Source organism: Pyrgilauda ruficollis, unplaced genomic scaffold (assembly GCF_017590135.1).
Source record: "Pyrgilauda ruficollis isolate IOZ18807 unplaced genomic scaffold, ASM1759013v1 scaffold2, whole genome shotgun sequence".
In the NCBI taxonomy this organism is placed as follows: domain Eukaryota; kingdom Metazoa; phylum Chordata; class Aves; order Passeriformes; family Passeridae; genus Pyrgilauda; species Pyrgilauda ruficollis.
In genome coordinates this window covers 30177970-30198581 of record NW_024519206.1, presented here as the reverse complement: position 1 = coordinate 30198581, position 20612 = coordinate 30177970, and the positions used below count along the sequence as shown (strand labels likewise).

The 20612-nt window shown below is 40.8% G+C and overlaps 1 protein-coding gene across 1 annotated transcript in view; it reads right to left on the bottom strand.

The window, feature by feature from the left end:
- The window catches only part of EGFR (epidermal growth factor receptor), a 157022-nt gene that overhangs the window by 114590 nt on the left and 21820 nt on the right, over positions 1-20612 (bottom strand). The gene's annotated exons all lie outside the window — the stretch shown is intronic.

Here is a 20612-nt window from a genome sequence, read left to right as displayed (position 1 = left end):
TCAGCTGCACTAACATTACTTGAGCATAAAACGTCAGTCCATATGGAAATAATCAGTTAAAAGAACACTGAAGGCATGGTCTGAGCTTTCCTTCAGTACAGCAGAAAATATATTACTTTTCAACTGTACAAATGATCTTAGCTCTTTTTTTGTTTTTTTCCCGTAGAAAACTCCCACTGTTCATTAAAGCACCTCACATACAAAAGAGGCCTTAAAAGGAGAAGTGGCTCTTGCCTACAAGCAAGATGGATATCTATCTACCCTGCCCCTACCCCTACAGCCTTCTCGGCTCATGAACTGGGGAAAAGAAATTATTACTGCAGGTCTACTCTTTCTCCTCTTCACCTCTTTAATTTTCCTCTTCATTTTTCTTTGCTTCTCACAGCATTAGGCTGAATTGAGGTTGGATTATATGTCATCAAGCGAGAGCCAAGGTTAATACCTATCCATGGGTTTTAACTTATTTTCTTTCCTATTTGGCAGTTCTCTAAAAAATAGAGGGAAACAGGTCTTCAGGTGGACTGTTACTGTTTCAGACTTTCACTGCCCTGTGGCAGACTCACAGACATGCCCTAATTTAGCAAACAGCCCAGGCAACTGCGCATCCACCCATCTCCTCCCCCTGCATCTCCTGGCCCCAGCCCTGCTAGCAGAGGCTGATGGACCCAAACACTGAAACTCTTGGCTTACATTTCCTTCCTACCCTGAGCTTGCCACCTAGGTTTTAATTCCCAGCAGGTTCAATGTCCACAGCTTATTTATTGAGCCAGAATTATAGGTACCACATGAGGGAAGCAGACTATCACATGGGCATAAGCAGCTCTGCTTTACCTTGGTAATTTTGCTCATTTCTGATGATCCATCTTCAGGCAAGCCTTGCTTTTTCATCTTCTCCAATTCACAGCTGAACATCCCAAGTCTGTCTTCATCATTCCTATTGCAGAGACAGTTTTCTACCCCTGAAGTCCAGGTTAGTGCAGATAAAATGCTGGATGGAGCAACGAATGAAGAGGGCTGATCTGAGATGACAGCTATGACCATGGACACTGGTGCTGCAGGAAAACAACAGCCTCCACCAATGCAGCACAGGCACATTTGCAGCAGGGAGAGATGGCTGGAGGAAACCTCATCAGGGCAGGAAGCAACGACACCAGCAGAAAGCAGAGGGGTAAACAGCTCCTCTTTTCCCCCCTTCTTGTTGGCACTGGTGATTTTTATTTTACCAAACCCAGATATTTCACAAAAGGGTGTAACAACCTCTGAAACAAACTGTAACTCAGGTTCTTTTCTTCATTTATTCAAACAGTGCCAGTGCTGAATTTATTTTCCACAGAAAGACTCAAAACTGTCAAGAACTGGCTGGTTCTTACATCAAAGAACCAAAAATTACTTTGGTCCTTCACAGACAACTTGAATTACTTCTAAATGCAGAGGCGAACCCCACCCAGGTCTTGCTATTTAGCCTTCACTCAAGAACTGACTTGTCACAAAATTTCACTGGCTTGCAGCTCAGGAACCAGGCAGAGTCTTCCAGCAGCTTCTTTTTCATTCCAGAGCCACAGCATACCTGTCCTTGATGCATTAAAAAAGAAGAGGCACCAGAGCCTGATGTTTGACAAGAGAAAATGAGCTCTTGGTAATGCTGTCCCTTGGGACACTACTTCTGGAGCCCTGGTGGGTCATACTAAACCCTCCCACCTCCCTCTTTGGTTTGAACACCAGGACTGGAAAGCTCCCCCATGAGGGACACGAGGGGTTCAGGTCAGCCAGAGGCACATGACAGCATTTCTGTTGGGCTACCTGGGCCAGGTGATGTGACATTTATTTTGACTCAGTGCCTTCAGACCACCTTCATGACAGCTGCAGAACAGCCAGTATCTGCTTAGGCACCAAGTCAACTGGTACTGAATTACATCAATCAGCTTTTTTTTTTTTTTTTTTTTTTTTTTTTAAATAATTTTAAATAAAAATCTTGAGACTGGATGGGCATGGGACAATGAAGTGGGATTTACCTCTTTGTGAAGCCAACAGAAGCCAAAAACAGTACGCTGGGGAGAGGTGTCCACACTAGATCAAACTGCCCATCAGACTTGGCCGCTGTTCAGTACTGCAGCTCACCCTTGTCCTCCTCCCAGTCACGCCTCACAAAAGCCTCCCAACAAGAAACAACTTCCCCAGTCTGCCAAAAGGCTTAAGAAGAGCATGAAGCTCCTCCCTGAAGAGAGCCTGAGGCCGAGGGCTTGTATATAGCTAAAGGAAGGTGTCCTGATCAAAGTCCTCCCTGCCATTGCCAGGACATGCCACCTACCATACTTCTTCTGGAGCTGGGTGTGTAATATTTACAGGACATTTTGAAGGTGCCATGACTCCTTCACCTTCCCTGTCCCTAATGCATTTTCAGAGTCTTCAGACCTCTGACTCCACTATTTCAATGATTATTTCTTTTAGAGCTCTTTAGACCAGGATTCCTGGTCTAAAGAGCTCTAAAAAAAAATAATCAGCATGAAAAATATCTTTCTAAGGAAGAGAAACTCTCCTGTAGGCACTTGAGAGACTCCTATTTCAGCTGGTACAGTAAGGTAATCCACATCTTCTTCTCAACTCAAACCCTTAAACAATTCTATTTAACTAATAAAGCCATCCTTAATAATCTGCCTACTGCTGGGTTCCAAAGCTAAGGCATAACACAAATATCAAGCAGATTTTTTTCCCTTTCTCTCAAACATTCTCAGGTATTTCTTTGAGGGATCTTTAAAAGAGCGTGTTTAGACTCAAGGAAGTGGAAGTACATGTTTTTAAAAAGTAGATTGCTGCAGACACATAAAAGAACAGAGAAGAGTTTGCAGACTTGGTTTGAGAGAAACCCCTCCAAGCCTCAAACCCAGTGTCTTCAAATTGCAAGTGCAGACTCACTGCTGGAGAATGCATGAAGCAGCAAGTGGACAGGAACTAGAGATAAGCTTTACACCTCCTACAACCATTGTTTTAGGTAGCTGAATCTGTGATGAGCCTAAACTGCAGAGCCAGAGATGGGTTTTTGGTCAAGGTCTGGCTTTATTGGAAAGTGAAAATGCACTTACATGCTCGTGTATGTAAATGTTTGGGGACACTTTCTATTTTATGAAAGAATCTGCTGTTACTACATCAGATGCCTCTCCATTTACAAGAAACTATAATAAAAATTCCACTTCTTTTTTCCTTGAGTTTCTGACATGTAGGCCTAAAGAGTTTCATCATTTTACCTTAAACCACCAAACGAAGTTCCTTTGGTGGCACTGTATTTAAGAAATCTGGTGGCCCTCCTGACCTGCAAACCAGCACTGCAAAGACACTTGAGATAACATAAAAACTACTTTTCTCATTTGGAAAGTTAGGCTTTGTAAATCAGGGATTATCTGAAAATATTTAAGCCCCAACTAAATTTAGCAGTAAAATCTTCAAGCTATTGAGTGAGCTTTACTATGAATTTCAGATATTTTCAGCCACTACGAGGTTCTCCTTGAGCAGAAAATGGTGAAAGAAATATGGAGTTAATCCTACACTGGTTGGTTAATCCCTGTTTTCCAACACAAGTGTGTCTGCTGGCAGATGTTGGCAGGAAGCAAACTATAGACCAAAGGTTAAAACCATTACAGGGAGAGAGCATTGCTATAGAAAAACCCATCAAGATAGTAACTAGAGGAAAGAGTTTTCCAACTCATGATTTCTCTCTGGTCTTTTATACAGTTTATGTATCAGGTTTTTTTGGCTTTTTTTTTTTTAAACACCTATTTAATTTCTTTTCTGGCAATCCAGCTGACAGTGCTGATTATGAGGTTCAGGTCCCCAGGGGTAGCAGTGTTGCAGTGACAGCTGACAACCCAGCTTCAGCAACTGCTTAAGAATGGAAGCCAATCTCAGGAGTTTTTGTACAATAGCTCTCCTTCCTCCTGCAGATCCCCTACCTCATCTTCCACAAGGACTGTCCAAAATGCCTTGTCCAAAATGCCATCTGCCAGGGGAAGTGGCATGGGCTGTGCAGGCAGCCTCACCTATAGTGACTCAAAAGTTAGGAACTTTGACAGAGAGGACATGGCTGGGAGGAATAAAGCCCCAAACCCACATACCAAGCACACTTGACATCACAGGGGAGTAACGATGAAGGGAAAAGGATCAGAAATGAGCAAAAGGCAATATAAGGGCAGTGGTTATTTCCTGTTCATTTACTTAAGTTTTTTTTCTTAATGTGTAAATTGGCCCCATCTGGTTTTTTCATTCAGCCTCTGAAGGGAGAATATGGGCCACAATTTAATAACAGTGTTCCCACGAGACTTGGCAATCCAGCATTATCTGAACGTGTTGTTCCAAAACTGAGAAGAAGGGGGAAACCACTCAAAAGATGATAAGAGTACCACATGACAAGCCATCACCATTTGCAGAGACCTGTAGGATAACAGTAAATTGACAGCAGAATGAAGAAAATATATACATATAATCCAAGATTAAACACTGATGAAAGAATGTACATTGTGAAAACGAGTCCTAGCATGGCTGCAAGCAGCAAGAGGACTATCCCACTGCAAAGCATGACATGAACTTTGACGGTAACCATGGAGCACTAGCAACATTGTGAAAGTCACAGACCGAAGATACTGTATTTTAGAAAAACTCTCTCAAGATAATTCTTTTGAAATAGATTCAGATTAAACCTTATGGAAAATGAAAAATGTAACAATCTTTCAGCAACTCTGCAGCATAATATTCTAAATGCTAAAAGGTCTTCTCTAAAGAGTTCTATGGAACCCACTTGAATCCCTGCCTGACTGAGCCATACTCCTTCCAACAAAGACGAGCATCTCTTCACAGGAACCCATCTTAAACTCTACTTGGACACCAGTCAGCTTTGGGTATAAGCTTTCAGAGTTAAAGACTGACAATATCATGTCTTAACAGCTATATTGAATGAAATTTTCTTTGTGGACAAAATGACAGTTCTGTGTTATTTGCATTTTAGCACTTTTAATATGGATTTTGAAGGTTGCGGCCTTGCTTCAGATGAAAGTCTTATTCAACAACTTATTTATAATAGCCTTTTCCTTAAAATAAAAAAAAAAAGTTGTCATTCATATTTCTCCTACACACCTTGGGACTAAAGTAACCAGCCTTGCACGTTACCTTGGTCCTCTAATTTGGGGTTACAAGCATAAAGGACAAAGTGATTTATTGCCCTAACATACTCTATGAAAGGTACCCAGCTCTGAAAATGGGCTCAAAAAAATGTAGCTTTCTTCACCAGGTTCATAATAGAAACATTTGAAGGAAAAGGAGGAATAAAATAGAAAACACATGCACAACATAGATGTTGTAGGAAAAAATCTGCTTGTTTCTAACACACTGGTGAAATTGGTTCAGGTCATCACATCTGTTCTGAAGCACAGTTCTCACAAACACAGTCACAAGCAAAGGCAAGGAACAAGCAGAAAGGAGGAAAGGTATAAAGCCTTCACCCCTTTATCTGTGCTGACCACCATGGAATACATCCTCATACTTTATGAGAGGCTGAGGTGCAAACACATACCCCCCCCCCCCCCCCCCCCCCCCCCCCCCCCCNNCCAGAGATCTGTGACCCTTCTTGTCTGAGTGTGCGACATGGGCATGTGCTCAAAACAACTCGGCACAAGCTCCCTGGGAAAGCTGTTCCTATCCTACTGCATCCATCTGCTTTAGGACATAAGCACAAATCCCATTGCAGAGTTTTTTTCTGAGAAAACAAGAGACCTCATAAAAAAATGGAACAAGAAAAAACCCCACAAATGAGATGCCTTTTCAGTAGATTCCAAAACCCCCCAGATATTAGAAAAACTTTAGTGAACATAGATGGAAACTATATTTTTGGAAACACAAAATTCAAGCATGTGTAAATTGAGAACAGCTAAGCACTGTCCACCCTGCAGAAAAATGCCTCCAGAGCATTCCCTCTCAGCCCTGCAGTCAGAAACAAATCATTTCACTATACAGACAATCAAGTTCTAAGTAGAAATTCTCACTTTTCAATTGTCATTTCAAAGTCAGTGGTGAGTTGTACAAAATAAAAAACCATGGTAGCTTGGTCCAGTAGGATTTGTATGTGACCACAAAAGTTACAGAGATGAAATTATAATACTCTTAGGGTACTCTCTGGGAGCAATTGTTGGATGCAGCTAGTTATAAAATAAAGATAGAAAAATCAAGTCTGAGAAAGCTTTTTGATATGTTGTATTTGCTATGGAAATGCATCTAATAACATGGTACACTGAAATGGATGAGTGGGAAAATCCACAGCTGCCAAGGAGGAAGTAGCATGAACAAATAATTCATTTTCCTCTAAACTTCACTTATGAAAGTAGGTGCTCTAGGGATCCTCAGTGGTAAAAGCCACTACATAACAACTCAATGAAAAAAGGCTATGTTATATAGAGCAAATCTTTATTAAGATTAATTACAAAACACTGTGGAACAACAAACTTTCCTTTGCTATGCTCAGTTGCCATTTTGTTTCAAAACCTCATGACCTTCTCACTGTGCCCTTGAATTGTGCCATTAATTTATACAATATATTGTGAACTAAAATGAACAATGATCATCCATGCCCAAACTTTATACATACATTTTAAAAAACATTGGCAAATGGGCTATTAGAAGTGGATGCACTGTATTGATTTCCCCTTAAAGCAATTTACAGTTAGACAGCACTATTCACTCAGTAGCTTTAGAACAAAAATTGCTTGTATTTATCTTGGTGGCAAAGAGAAAACATATAAATGCATTTGAGCTGAGATTTGTATCTTGTTAAAACAGTGCCAAAAGACTGTCCACTGTATCTAGCAGAGACCTGCACAAGTGCTAATGTGACAATATTTTAAAAGATGAAGATTATCTATCATAAGAGATAAATATTTTGCCATCTGATTGCATTTCCAAGTGTTTCCCTGTATTCTTCATTCCTCAGTGAGCCTTCAAGACAAGTAACTACAGAAAACACTTTCACTGCAAGATGTCTGGAGGTTTAATAGTGCATTTAATCAAGACAAAAATATCTTTATATATTATATTTTTGCTGATGGTCCCAAGAGCAAAAAGCACATATTATAGGGAAAGACATCTACAGGAGCCAGGAGAGGAAGGAACAGATATCTTGAAGGACAAAAGAGTGCACAAATCAAAAAAGGAAGTCAATGTGACTAGTTCCTTACAGTACTGTGGTTCAGGGTAAGTTCCCTAACATGCCTTCTTCCTTCACAGGCTTCCTTGTAGACATCTTTTTCCAGGTCCATTGCTGGAATTGTTAGAAAAATTGAAGAGCATTGCACTTTGCTTAAGTCAGTGAGAAAACCACACAGTCCACACTGCACTGGTCAGTGTTTTATTACAGATACACGAGGTTCTCATCAGCACATCTGATCAAGTCACACTTAATGGCTTCAAAATCTGCCCACCCTCACCTGACATGACTTTGGGTACAGACCTTTCCACTTTTACAAACAGCCTTTCTTTAAAACCCCGAGATTCGCTTAGTTGGTTAGAGCATGGTGCTACTAACACCAAGGTTGTGGACTAGATCCCTGTATCCCTGTATAGGCCATTCACTGAGGAGTTGAACTCAATGATCCTTATGGCTGCTTCCAACTTGGAACATTCTGTGATTCTGTGAAAAACATGCTTCCCAGAAAGTCAAATAGCGATCAAAATAAGTCATCGTGGACAAAAGAGAGACTGAGGAAAGGCATACTTTTGCTGCTTTGGGGTAAGATTAAACATGATAATCACCACCCCTACTGACTGAAAACATAATTTAACACAGCTAAGGACTGAACCACAAACAAGCAGGGATGCCACTGGTGACATCTTAACATTATGTAGGATGATTTGAGACTGTTCCTTCTGTATCACCAATCACTGCTCCACGCCCAAGCGCCTATCGTTAAGTGTCGAGCTACATTTGTTCCACCACCACGTGATGTCACATCACGATGACACCCTGACCTTGACCTGCATTCCTCTGCTGCTCTGGTTTGGAAACCTCTTATTTGTGAGTGAATGCCATCTTTCTTTCACACTTGTTACCACCAGGAGAGTATTTCCAGTTTAGGTAAAAAATTTTCTCATTCTGATAAAATTCTGAGGTGGATCCATGAAATGGATTTACTGATTCAGAGATAGAACTGTGAAAAACCAACCTCATGTCTGTCTGTGAGGAAGGAGAGCTTTGCGATTAGAGGATACCAATGCCTCACACATATTCCTGCAGTAATAAATTAATCCTTATGCAGCTAACACTAATTATTTTGTTCTTGATGAGCTTAGCAGATATCATCAGGGCTGAAACGTCCAGAGCAAGTTCAAGAGTTGGTGCCCTTGTAATTAACTGATCAGCCACAGCATGAACTGAAAGCTCTTGATAACCACAGACCACTCTCATTTTTAGACAGTTTATGGGAATGCATTCTAGAGAAAAAAGGAGTTCTCTCCAAAGAGACTAGGGAGACAAGGAAAGCACGGAAATCCTACAGCCCCAAAACTCTGGCAAAACCAGCGAGGCCCTCTCCAAGGTGTATTTATCTGACGTTTGTCATTTTGAAGGACACTAGAAGGTACCGTCAGACAGGCCTCCTGTGCCAAAGCAAAGGAATTATCTGTGACCTCTGAGAGGAGTACTTTTTGTCACATGGAGTTCATGTACATACAGGAACACTTCCAGTGACCAAACATAACTGGTATGTACTGGAGATTGGAATCAGGACACAGAACAATAACAAAACCCTGCAGCTGTCTTGATGTCACGTGTTTGGATTGCACAAGTCATCGATATTCTTGTACTGCCATTCTACAAAAAAGCCTTTTCAGTCATTGATGGCTGAATGTGATTGTCCCCCAGCCCTCATCAAGGGGCATTATGCCTCCAGACACACCTGAGCCTGAATGGTCCCTGCACTCCTTGTTCTGGCTTTTGGGTGCCCATAAGCACATACCTTAACTGGCAAAACACACCACTACACTGCACACCTTGTCCAGCAGATTAGATTTTACTACCATGTTCACCACACAAACATCTCATCAGTTACATATAAATGCCATGACTGTGTGCAAGTCGTTTGTGTGCTTTGACTGCTTAAAGGAAAAAAGGAAGCTTTTGGAACAGGCACCATGCAAAGGCATACAAAAAACTGTGTAACATTAATCTGAAAAACAAAACAGAGCTTCAAGTTTCACTTTAGGCTTTTCACTGGCTTCTGGAGCCATATTAGTTACATCTTTATCAAATGCTTTAAGCAAAAAAGTTGCTACAGAGATAAAGATTGTCACAGATGTCTTTTTTCCTGAAAGTCATAGTCATTAATATAGTGGAGATGGCCGGTTTACAGAGGCCTGTCCCCAAAAGTCACACTCATGCATTCACTTGCTTTCTTCAAATCAGCGTGAGATTAAGTTATTCAAAGCCTCTCCAGAAAAGCCTTAAGAAACAGCTGTATTTTGCACTTTTAACTGCTCTTTAAGAATTTACAGGCAGGACAGTGTTAGTAAATAACCAGATAATATTTCTACTACATGCTCCATTTCTATCTTATTGAAAGGGAAGCTAATTTTATGACTAAAGCTCAGTTTTCAGTGAATACAACTTCGGCACAGATGCCTTGGTGCTGCTAAAATCCACAGCAACTGCATCCTTAGCTATTATCACCATTAACTGAATGGATCTCTGGTTTGCCAGATCTGTACAGGGTCTCCTTCCAGATAAGTTCCTAGATGTCAAACAGGACATTTCTCTGTATCAGCACTTCTGCTTCTTTGAGGCATTTACTGAATTCTGCAAATTAGACAGTGGCAATTTGCTCAGCTCCTCTGAGCAACTAATGCTCATTCAAAAAGGAGCAGAGGCATGTGAAGTGAAAAAGCAGCACAAGAGCACTCCTGGCAATATTTTTTAAGTGGGTGGAAGGTGGAGATTTTCATCCAAGAGGCTTTAGCTTAAAGAAGCACCATGATCATCTTAAAAATGGTTTCCTGGAGCTCCAACCAGTGAATACTAAAAGGTAAAGAGCACAGAAACAACAGCAGTGTCTTCTGCCCATCTGAATACAGCTGCCAAGAGGAAAACTGAAACTGGTTCCTGGGAATATCAATAACTTGAAGGAGCTGCTTTACAAAACCATTTATGGCAGCTATGAGAAGCATCCAGGGGTCAGAAGACTGCACTAGTCTGCACCAGCAAATCAGCAGGAATTGCATTCAACCAGTTGAATAACTGCAGATTAATAGCCTCTAGTCAACTCAGCAGTGTCCTGGTTTACTGTAAAACATCTTAAAATGGACAAAATGCTTCAAAGGCTCCACAGGTCAGCAGAATAAGAAAAGCACAATCCTATAAACCATACAGATAGCAGACTGGTGGTGGAACAACTTCACAGGAGAATTCAGATGTTTGGACTCAGCTTCCTTTTTAAAATCCAAAATCTTGTTTAAAATGTTAAGAATTGTTATCCTGGACAGTGGTCTGGGATGGACAACTAGCCCAAGTTCTTTTCTTGGAAATTGCTAGAGAGTGAAAGGAAATTCTCTGAAATTTGACATCAAGTTCTACCATTCCTCAAAATCTTTGCTTTGATCATCCATTTCCTGCCCTCAAGTCACCCTGTTGTATACTCATCTGTTGTCCACCATACCACTTAAGAAAAGGAAACTGCCTGTGTTTGAATAAACTAAAACTGGGTTGGCAACTACTCAATGAGAAGAACAGACCAGGCCAATTTTCTTCAGTACTGGCTTCATGTCCAAGGATACATCTGTTTCCTTTCTCCTTCCAAGCCCATACCACTTCAATCCCTATTTTACCTGTGCAGAATACAAGTAAATCAAGGTCAGCGTTTCTCAGGACTGTAAAAGCCTTCTGGCCATTTGAATAGTAAGTCCCTCCACCTTGTCCCTGCTCCAGTAGCATCAGCAGCAGAAGAAAGCAGCCAGGACAGCAGGGAAGTACTAAAAATGCCTTTCATGATATTTTTTATCACTCCATCAACCTGTCACTAAAATAAATTCGGAAACAAGGGGATGCAGTTCTATTAAAGGGTACTTGATAGATATTTCATCTACAGATTTCCCCTGCTTGCTCTCTGAACCCATGCAAATACTGTGGTAAGGAGTTCAAGGGTTTTAAAAAAATCTAAGTAAAACTTGACAGAGCTGTCAAACGGGACATAGGATACAAAGTACTGTTGCAGTACGTGGTGTTTGTGTGGTATTTATGAAAAAGTAAACATAGGAAAGCTAAAGGCATTGGTGGATGCTTTGAAAAGGGAATGCATGGACCCATGTCTCAGCCCCTTTGGCAGGAAGAAACTCATTAGCGACACAGGGCTGTGCTTCCAGTGGTTAAATGTCCTGCAAACATTTAGGCTCCAGCTCAGTTGCAGTGAGATTCCTTGCATGCTTAAGGCAAAGGCACTGTGTAAATGTTTGAAGAATGCCCCTTTGCTAACTATAAGAGCACCGGGTATTTGTTCTTGCCTTGGACAACCTGGGAACTCTCAAAGAGATGCTATTCACATTCCTATTCACAGAGGTATTCAGCAGAATTGGATCCCACAGCACAGCAGACAGTTTCAGAGGAAGAAGATCAAGGGAACAGACCTGCTAATGAAATGTTAGAATTCACATGTTTTGCTCTTCCACTTCAGAGCCTGTCACCCGAGCCTCTTTCAGCCTCAAAAGCCTCTGACAACGCATAGTTCTGCTTCAGAAACTTAGAAGCCTGGAAATGTATACAGTTTCCAAATACTGCCTTAAAAAATATTCTGCAGTTTTTCCTCCTCTACTCGTAATAACGGAGCAAAGAATAAAAGAAATTTAAAAGGGATTGTTTGAAGCTTTTCTAAGTACATTCCTTTGTTTAGGATTAGAAGATAACAGCTTTTGCTTTGCTGCAGAGCAATTATAGAAATACTTCTATTTACCTAGAATCTTTTATCCTGAGAGATCCAAGGGGTATTTATGAAACATAAGCCAAAATTTTTAGCTCAGGAATGTGTGCAACTGCAAACAAACACTTTCTGGGCTTGCTCAATTCAAACATTTGCACGGAAGAGCATCCAGCTACGTGTTCCATTTCATCTCCTTTTAAATAAACAAACAAGAAAACATCCTATTTGCAAAACTGATTTGTAGAAATAAAATTCATGTGCATTTGGAAAAATACTGAAAAAAATTACACTATGAAATAACTCAGTCTGGTAAAATTACAAATTCAAGTGTTGTCCTGTTTCAGATTCCATAATAACTATATTTAATTATACCTGTGCATACCAATTTACCTTCACTTTCTCTGAAAGTTTTATTGCCTCAGTACAAGAGTATCTCCCAGGCAACTCACCTGGGGGAGTGGTGACAACTGCTGTTTAATCAGTACAGCAATTAACTTAAGTTCTGCTTAATGGCTGAACGTTCAGCCGAGGGCATGGACTGGAGTGATGTTTAACTCCAGGGAAGCAGCAAAGGCAAAAGTTTAAATCACTATCTTGTTTCAGAAGAAGAAAGTCTGATGAAGGTTAAATAAAATAAAAAAAAAAAATTAAAGAAGTATCAGATACTAACAAAATTTCAGTAAAGCTCATTTTCAGGACTTTTTTTTTTTTAATAAGTGAGTTCCTCTTGGCCAAACACAGTAACACAATTCCCAAAGTGAACTTCCTAAGGGATGGCTGAGGGTGGGAGGGAGAAGGAATCTTCCTCCCACTGTGAAACTGTTTTACATCCGATGGCTAAAAGAGCTTTCTGCAGCCACACTGCTCCAGAGAGCTTGGGGCACAACCAGGAAAAAACCTTTCAAATGCTTCCACGTGCAGTGTGAATAACTAAAGTGAAAAACCCACCAAGCCTTCTACCCCATTCACTGAGTCTCCCGGAGAGGTCAAGAACTGGCTGTGGGCTGGGGAATGCAGTTCTCCAACCCTTCTGGGAAGTATTGGGACTTCTTATCCAAGCTGTGAATCACAATATAACTATTGCTGATGAGGTGGGGAAGGGCAATACCGATCTAAAAGCCTTATGGCCCTTGTTAAACTCTGCAAAAGAAAGGCAGAAAGCCAACCAGGCATTTAACATCCGCCAGTGGACATGGTTTGATTGAAATTCTGATTTGGGGCCTGATAGCTTTGCCAGGGACCCAAATCAGGCCTTTTGAGTGTGATGAGAATCCAAGCTGTACTGCCTCATTCATACATTTCCTTGAATAATGCTTAAATTATTGCTGTCCTACAATTAGAAGTGAAATCAGACCCTCTTTCTTAACTAGACTACATTGTTATTAATATTACCATTTGCATGAAAAATACCTAGATAAAGGATGTTATTCATGCTAACAAAAGCTAGGGAGCTCTTAGTAGTCACAATACAGTATTGGAGTTGAACTCTCAAGAGAACTGTTTTTATCTATTCTTTGATATCTGGTGTTATCTGATCTTTTGAATATTAATCACTGCAACAAAGTAATGCTAAACCTCTGCTATTCAGAGGACAGGACAGAAGATACAATCCAATTCACTTTAAGTGGACATAATTCACTAATTATTAGAAGCATATGAATAGCTCTGCATGCTATGTCTGTGCCATATAAAAAGTTCATTAACTTTACCACCTTTCTTTTGTGGAAGTGATTTTTCTAGCCTTTCTCCTGAATGAAAAGTGAGGATCAAACCAATTTGTATCCTCTGAAAACAAATGCACTCAAGTCCAAATCAGATGTTAAAGTGCCTGCTACATGTGAAAGGCATGCAAGGCATAAGTATATGGGGCGGGGGGGGGGGGTGGTGTGTGAAAAATGTGGTGCATTAGTAATGGGCTTGTAGCATTCTTCTCTTTTCTTTCCAGTTGAAAATACCTTGTGAAAACACTGTACTGCTAAAAAAAATCTGACTATATGATCTCAGCTGTCTTAGGGCCACGTTCAAAGTAACAAGTGCCACAGAATAAATCCAATTGTAAGTTTTAATCAGTGGGGCTGCTTTAATGCAAAGCTTCACACACAGACACACTGCTCTTCTACTACACCACCACCCACATATTGTGCTCTTCAGAAGTATGTGCTCACCATTAAACAGACAGCTTCCCACTTTCCCAATCTGCTTTGACTTTTCAGAGTGGATCTGGCCACACATGAAGTCGCTCAGACCCATCAGTTTACATTCAGCCCTTCACTTACACCTCTTCCATCGAGGACAGCGCTTGCGGGATGCAACCACATGTAATATAAATACAGGGGTAGGACAGCCCAGGGGCTTCTTCTGGAGAGAGACTCTTCTCCATGGAGGCTGTGGACATTGCCCTTTACTCTGACCACTTTGTCCTTCTGCCACCAGATCACCCAAAGGGAAAGCTGGGTCCCACCTCTGCCATTCCTACAGGCGATCCCAGGGCTGAAACCTTGCTGGTGAGGGCTGCTGCTGCAGAAAACCATCTCAGCTTGAAGCTCTGCAGTAGAGGACAGGGTGTAGTTACACCAATCACAAAGTTCAAGGCAGAGGAGGGGGAACATGTTCCAGCTTTCAGTATAAACACAAGTATCTACTCAGCCAAGCTGAAGTTTTTTTGTCTCCTTTGTAAAGCTCACAGAGGTGTTCCACATGGCGGAACAGAACAACAGGGTTGTTTAGCACCCCGGGCAAAGAGCAAATGTTTATTAACTGAGAGAAAATATTCCTGCTCAGACATGGCCTGGCATGCACAGCTCTGATGAAAAGTCTCTGCAGCCATCTACATTAATTGGACTAAGCTCTTCCTTAAGACTAGAAGAAGCGTCTGCTCCACATTTTCATCATAGCTTCTTTTACTCTCTTTTTCTTTTTTAATAATATACAAGTTTTTCCATTTTAGCTTTAATTAATCCATCATTTCTACCTGTATTAATTTTCTGGATACATCACGGATTCAAAATAAAAAGGGTCGGTTCAATATTGTCCTCAAAATCTCATACAAAAACTTCCATCCCTTCTTCCAGCTCTTAAGAGACTTGAAAATACGCTAATTTATTTTAAATGCTTCAAGAAAATATGTATGTTAAACAAATCTGAGATGAGTTTAACATCTCAAAGCTTTAGAAATGTGCAGGTAAAGTAGAATGGATGTTAGGTGTCGGTGTGCAAAAGGAGCAGAGATTTCAGGAGCAGAACCTGTTGCAGAAACATTTCATTTTGAAACTGAGCATAGAAACTGTTAAAAAAATTCTCCTGAAGTGAACAGTCGAAGTTGCATTTTCCATTGGTATCAGAGCCACAGCACACACAGTTTCACAGTGAAAATAATCTACATTTCTTTCCCAAGCAATATCCCTTATTTGTACTTCCTGTCTACGGATTACAACGTCCCTCCCACATGGGCTAAGTGCAACCACTGAATTTGGATGAGTAATGACCAGCTGGGCTGAAATGTCTCCAGTAAAATGTTCCTCCACCACAAAGTATGAAACCTTTTTTGTTTTCTGGCTTTTAGTTAAGACTACAAAGCCCACAGATTCAAGAAAGCACTCTATGTCTAAGCCAAAGGTTTGATCTATGGAAAGTTCATGCTTGGTAATGCAAACAGAGCACACTATCACCCAGAAGGGACTAAATTACAGAAACAGGGTGACATGAATGAACAACACACCTGAAAAAAAACCCCAGCTGAAATACAAAACATGATAAATTACCTGTAGAAAAGAGGAATCAGCATTCCTCTCAGTAGCACTCTAGGTCCTAATTACATATAATGATCTTGCCAGGTAGCCAGTTACCCATCAGACCTGCCACCCCAGCACAAGAGGACAGATGCTTCTACCACAACATGCAGGTTTTCCTGAGAAAAGTAGGAAAAGCCAGTAACTACCCCAGGTGACTTAAAGTCTCTGTCCTGACTTCATTTCTCCCATTCAAAAAAGATAGGTTACAGCAATTTTCTTCACAAGCAGTTATAGAGGGAGTCTGTGACCCCAGGGCAGACATTCTGAACAACATGAAGATAACTCATGGATAGAGAAGCAGTGGTGCTATATGTCTAACAGAACCACTATTCCACACCAACTGCCCATGGGACAGCATTTTCAAATCCAAACACCAAAAAGACCCTCTTCCCCAAAACACCTTGCTCTCACAAATAATGAGGGATGAGACAACACAAGCAGAACACGTATCCTTCCTTCCCCCAGCAAGGGTCTAAGCAACGCACCTCTGGGGTTCTCCATGGAATGGATTCCATGGACTGCAGTGTTGGCCATGGGCATTTAACTGTATGCAGGCAAGCACCAATCTGAAATGTGGGATGGGACCCAGAAATCTCTCCCCAAAGACAAATGCATGGAATTTAACCATGTTATCTATAAAAACTTGGAGACTTCCCAATAACAGGTTAGGACAGCCTTGACATATCTGATGCTTCAGCAAGAGTCTGTGGGAATGAGTCACAGCAGCCTGTGCAGCTGGCAAGCATCCAGCTTCTACACAGAAGATCAGGAGAGTCCCAAGAACTCATTGGGACAGTAAGGAATTATTAACAACTTCAAAATCAGAGCAATTTTCCCTTTTACAGGAGTGGGCGTGAAGACCTATAAAGGTCAAGCAGCCAAACACATTTGCAACTGTCCTGTAGCTCTCCAGTTGTAACCTTCTGCCCCTCTCCTGGAAGAAGTGAAGCACCTCAAATCCTATACTCATGGGATGCATGGAATCCTACAGACTTTCCAAACCACTAGCAAGCACAGTTCCATGCATCAGTGAGATTAGCAAATGACTTTTCTACCAAACGAAGTCTGCAAACATGAGTCATAAGATGACAGGACCAAGAAGTTCCTCCATGCTGCCACTCCCCAGAAATTTATATAAAAGTGGGCTCTCTACAACATCCCCTGTCCAATCTCCATTCAGCTCTAAATGTTCTACTACCTATAGAATATTTTCTAGCATTAAGCTGCTCTTGGGGGGGAGGGAGGGAGTTTGTATCACTTCAAGTTTGAAAGCTGATTAATCAACCTTCTCAAATTCGCCTTAGGGAAACAATTTTTCTCTCTCATTATTTATTGATTTATTTTTTTTTTAAACATTTCATTACAGTCAAGACCTAGATTCTGAACTCAGTCCCTAGCCAAATCGACTTCACTTTTGGAAGGTGAAAAGTAAAGATACCTTTCAGCTGAAAAGCAGCAAGATCTACCTTCACATGAGTGCCTCCTCCCTCAGGTCTCCACTCTCTGTTTGCACAGCAGGATCAAATCAGGCTAACAGGTTGCACTGGGGTCGTTACCAACCTTATCTTCAGTTAGTAATCCCACATATCTTTAAGAGGCAGGAACAACTTTGGAGAGTGTAATTGTGAACAACCCATGAGCTTAAGTGAGTGAGCACTGGTATGGGCCTTTCAATTCATTGCACTTCCACCTGGGAGGTACAGAAAAAATCTCTTTTTCTCAACTCTGTGGAGTTCTACATGAATTTCAACAGAGATGCAACTGCACAGGAAGCTTCTGCTTTCCCCTCAGTGAGTGGAAAGCACTCAACATTTTATATGCTGCTCCTGTTTATTTAATTTAGAAGTTCTCTTTATGTTTTAAAGAAAAAATAATACAACTGGATTTTAAAAAAAAGTGAAGGCTGTGAATTTTTTTCCCCTCACACAAATATGTACAAAGTCCTTCAATGTTCCCATAATTTTCTTGTCTTGGCCTTGTCTTTAAAGACATTAATATGCTTTAATACCTGGGAATTAGGTTTCAATTACCAGGATCCCCCAGAGGTGTTTTTACTTTTTCTTCTTCATTATGCAAAGAACATGAAGAAAGATCAAGTTTTTTATGAGCCCACCCACAAAGGCTTCAAATATGCTGACTCTTAATAACAAATTTGGAAAGGAGAACCTAGTCTTGGTGAACATGTTTTAATGTTTAAAAAAAAAAAAAAGAAAGGAAAATCATGAAAGAGGTCCTTTCACTCTGACAGAACAATGACAGGACAAGAATGAAAATAAGGTGACTTCCCAGTTTCCCCAAAACATCATTCCATTTTATTTCATCACCTACAAGGGTGCAGAGCAGATTTAACTATTGCTGCTGCCCTCTTTCTTATAAAAAATTTATAGAAAAAAGAGATTTGGCACCTTCACTTTCATCCTGTTCTCCAGACAGAAACAACACCAGCCACCACTCACTACACCTCCCTGGTGTTGAAAAGACCGAGCTGGCCACCAGAATAATAATGCAAAAATCAACAGGTGTAGACCCATAAGAGGCAGTTAATGCAATTATTAATAAATACGGCCATTTAGTGAAACCATCCACTTACTTTGTTTACGCTCTAGAAATTTTAGGCCTCATTGGAAATTATCTTTCATCCTCTGGGAATGGAGTCTCATGGTTGGCTTCAAAGATGCTGGCACAAAGCGCAGACCTTTTGTTTAATTGCCCTCTTTTGAAGCAGAATATTAAATCAGGTCAGACTGAGTAAGAAAGGGAGAAGCCATACTGGAGTTGGTGGGAATGAAAGCCAGTAGTACAAACCATATCTACCCCTTCTTCTCAGCTCTAATGGTAATAAGGGAAGCATACTTTCCCATCCAGACTCTGCAAAATGCTCCAGAAAGAAAGGGAAAAGAATGTTTTGGATCGAAAAAGCACTATACTTGTCTGAGTAAATTTTATTTCATTTTATTTTTTAACATACAACAATATTCCCAGACTGTGTATCTAAAGCTGTCTCAGAAGTACTGGTGCTGGAATAGTTTCACTTGTCAGGAAATATCTGATACTAAGTTAGACTAAAGCTGCCTGATAAAAACTCCATTGGTAATGTTTTTAAAGAATCAGGATTACTACACAGCAGATGTGTAAAAATAAGAATAGACCTACATTTCCACGGATACATGTAAGTAAATACACACAGAAATGCAGCACCAACCACACCTTTGTGGACACTAGGGGTTGGTTTGCCCCCAGGATTTAGGACTATTCCAGCATGTTACAATTTAGTATTTGCATTTGTCAAAAAGAAACTGCCAAAGTGAATAGCTTGAACTGTTTTCATTTGCTGATACAAATTGTTACACAAACAAAAGAGAACAACTACTCAGAACCTATGGGCATGCAGCAAACTGCTTTACTCTCAACAAAGAAAACTTTATAGGGGAAAGAAAAATGGTCTCTTCTCTTTTTTCCGTAACAGCAAAATTTTCTGCTCTTTTTAAATATACTCAGGGCATTGCTTACTGAAAGCTTCCAGAACTTAAATGAAACCACTGCATTGGCTTTATCCAGTTAAGTAAGCAATTATAGATGCTACAAGCAATAAACTTCTAAAGTGCAAGGAGGTGGGTTGCTTAGTTATCTCTGTGAGTGTCTGAAAACATTGTGCTGGATTTTTGTCTAGTTTTTGAAGTAATTATTTTCCTTTCTCTTGTAAAGTCTTCACATCAAGGTGGTTATAGCAGGCTGGGGTCTGATAAGGCAAGGGGCAAAACCCTGTCCTTTACTTTTGGTCCTGGGAAGTGCATGTCATTCCCATGCAGGGGATAAACTGTGGTCCTAAAACGGATGTGCAGCCTGGATTTAGACAGTTGATAATGAGTCATTACATGTAACACAGCGAAACACAGAGGCCATGTGGATCCAAACCACTGCGTGCATGTAAGACAAATGCCTTCTTGGGCAAATACAGAAATGCATGCTCCTCCCTGCCATGGCAGACAGGGAATTCTCCAGGCAGGCATGGATCCATACTGTACTGTAAATTATGGCCTGCTATAAATGAAAAATGCTGATTTGGGGATTGTTCACTTTGTTATAATTTTCCAAGAGTAATATCCTGCAGGGAACAGCCAAGTTAATACAATGTTTCCACTCAAAAATTGGCAGTGCAAGCACAGCCGATGGGGTGTATTTAATGAGACTTTGCCTGCTGATAAAATGTTATTGCAGAACGTGCAGGCCAAGGAGAGCCTCATAGTTTCCATCCCAGATGAAATGTTAGCCTAGCAAAACCCAGTAACCAGCAATACTTCTCTGCACTTGTAATACAATGTATAGTCTACTCTGTTTTAGACATATTCTATAATTGGCAAGATCTTTTAGCCATCAGAAGAGTACAGATGCCCTTTTGTCTGGTTTATTCTCAAAGGGAGAGGCTTGGGATCTGCCATGGATACGACTCATACCCGTTATTTTCACACTTGGCTCTGATGTGCTGCATAAAGTTCGTCTGCTCCATCTGAGAGAACCTGAGTGTAACTTATGGAGCTAATCACCTCCAACACAAGTATTTGCTCATTTTCCCTGAACCTACTCTATTTTCTGCAAACTTCCTATTTTTGGCACAGGGAGTGAATAATTTCCAGTGAAATGTGAAACTACAGTAATGTACAAAACAAAATCTGGGATTGAGCAACTGAACTGAGAAAAATCCAAAGTGTCAAAAAGCCCCCGCTGCTCTGTTGTGAGCATGGCATGAAGGTAACAGATGTGTGCAGCCCTGAAACCATCCTCTCTGCTCCTCTCCCTGCCCTGTGCCTACAGCGCTCAGCACTCCTTTTGCATCCATCAGCTTACATAAAGCTCACAAGCTGCTGAAGTCTGAAACTCATGGAAACAT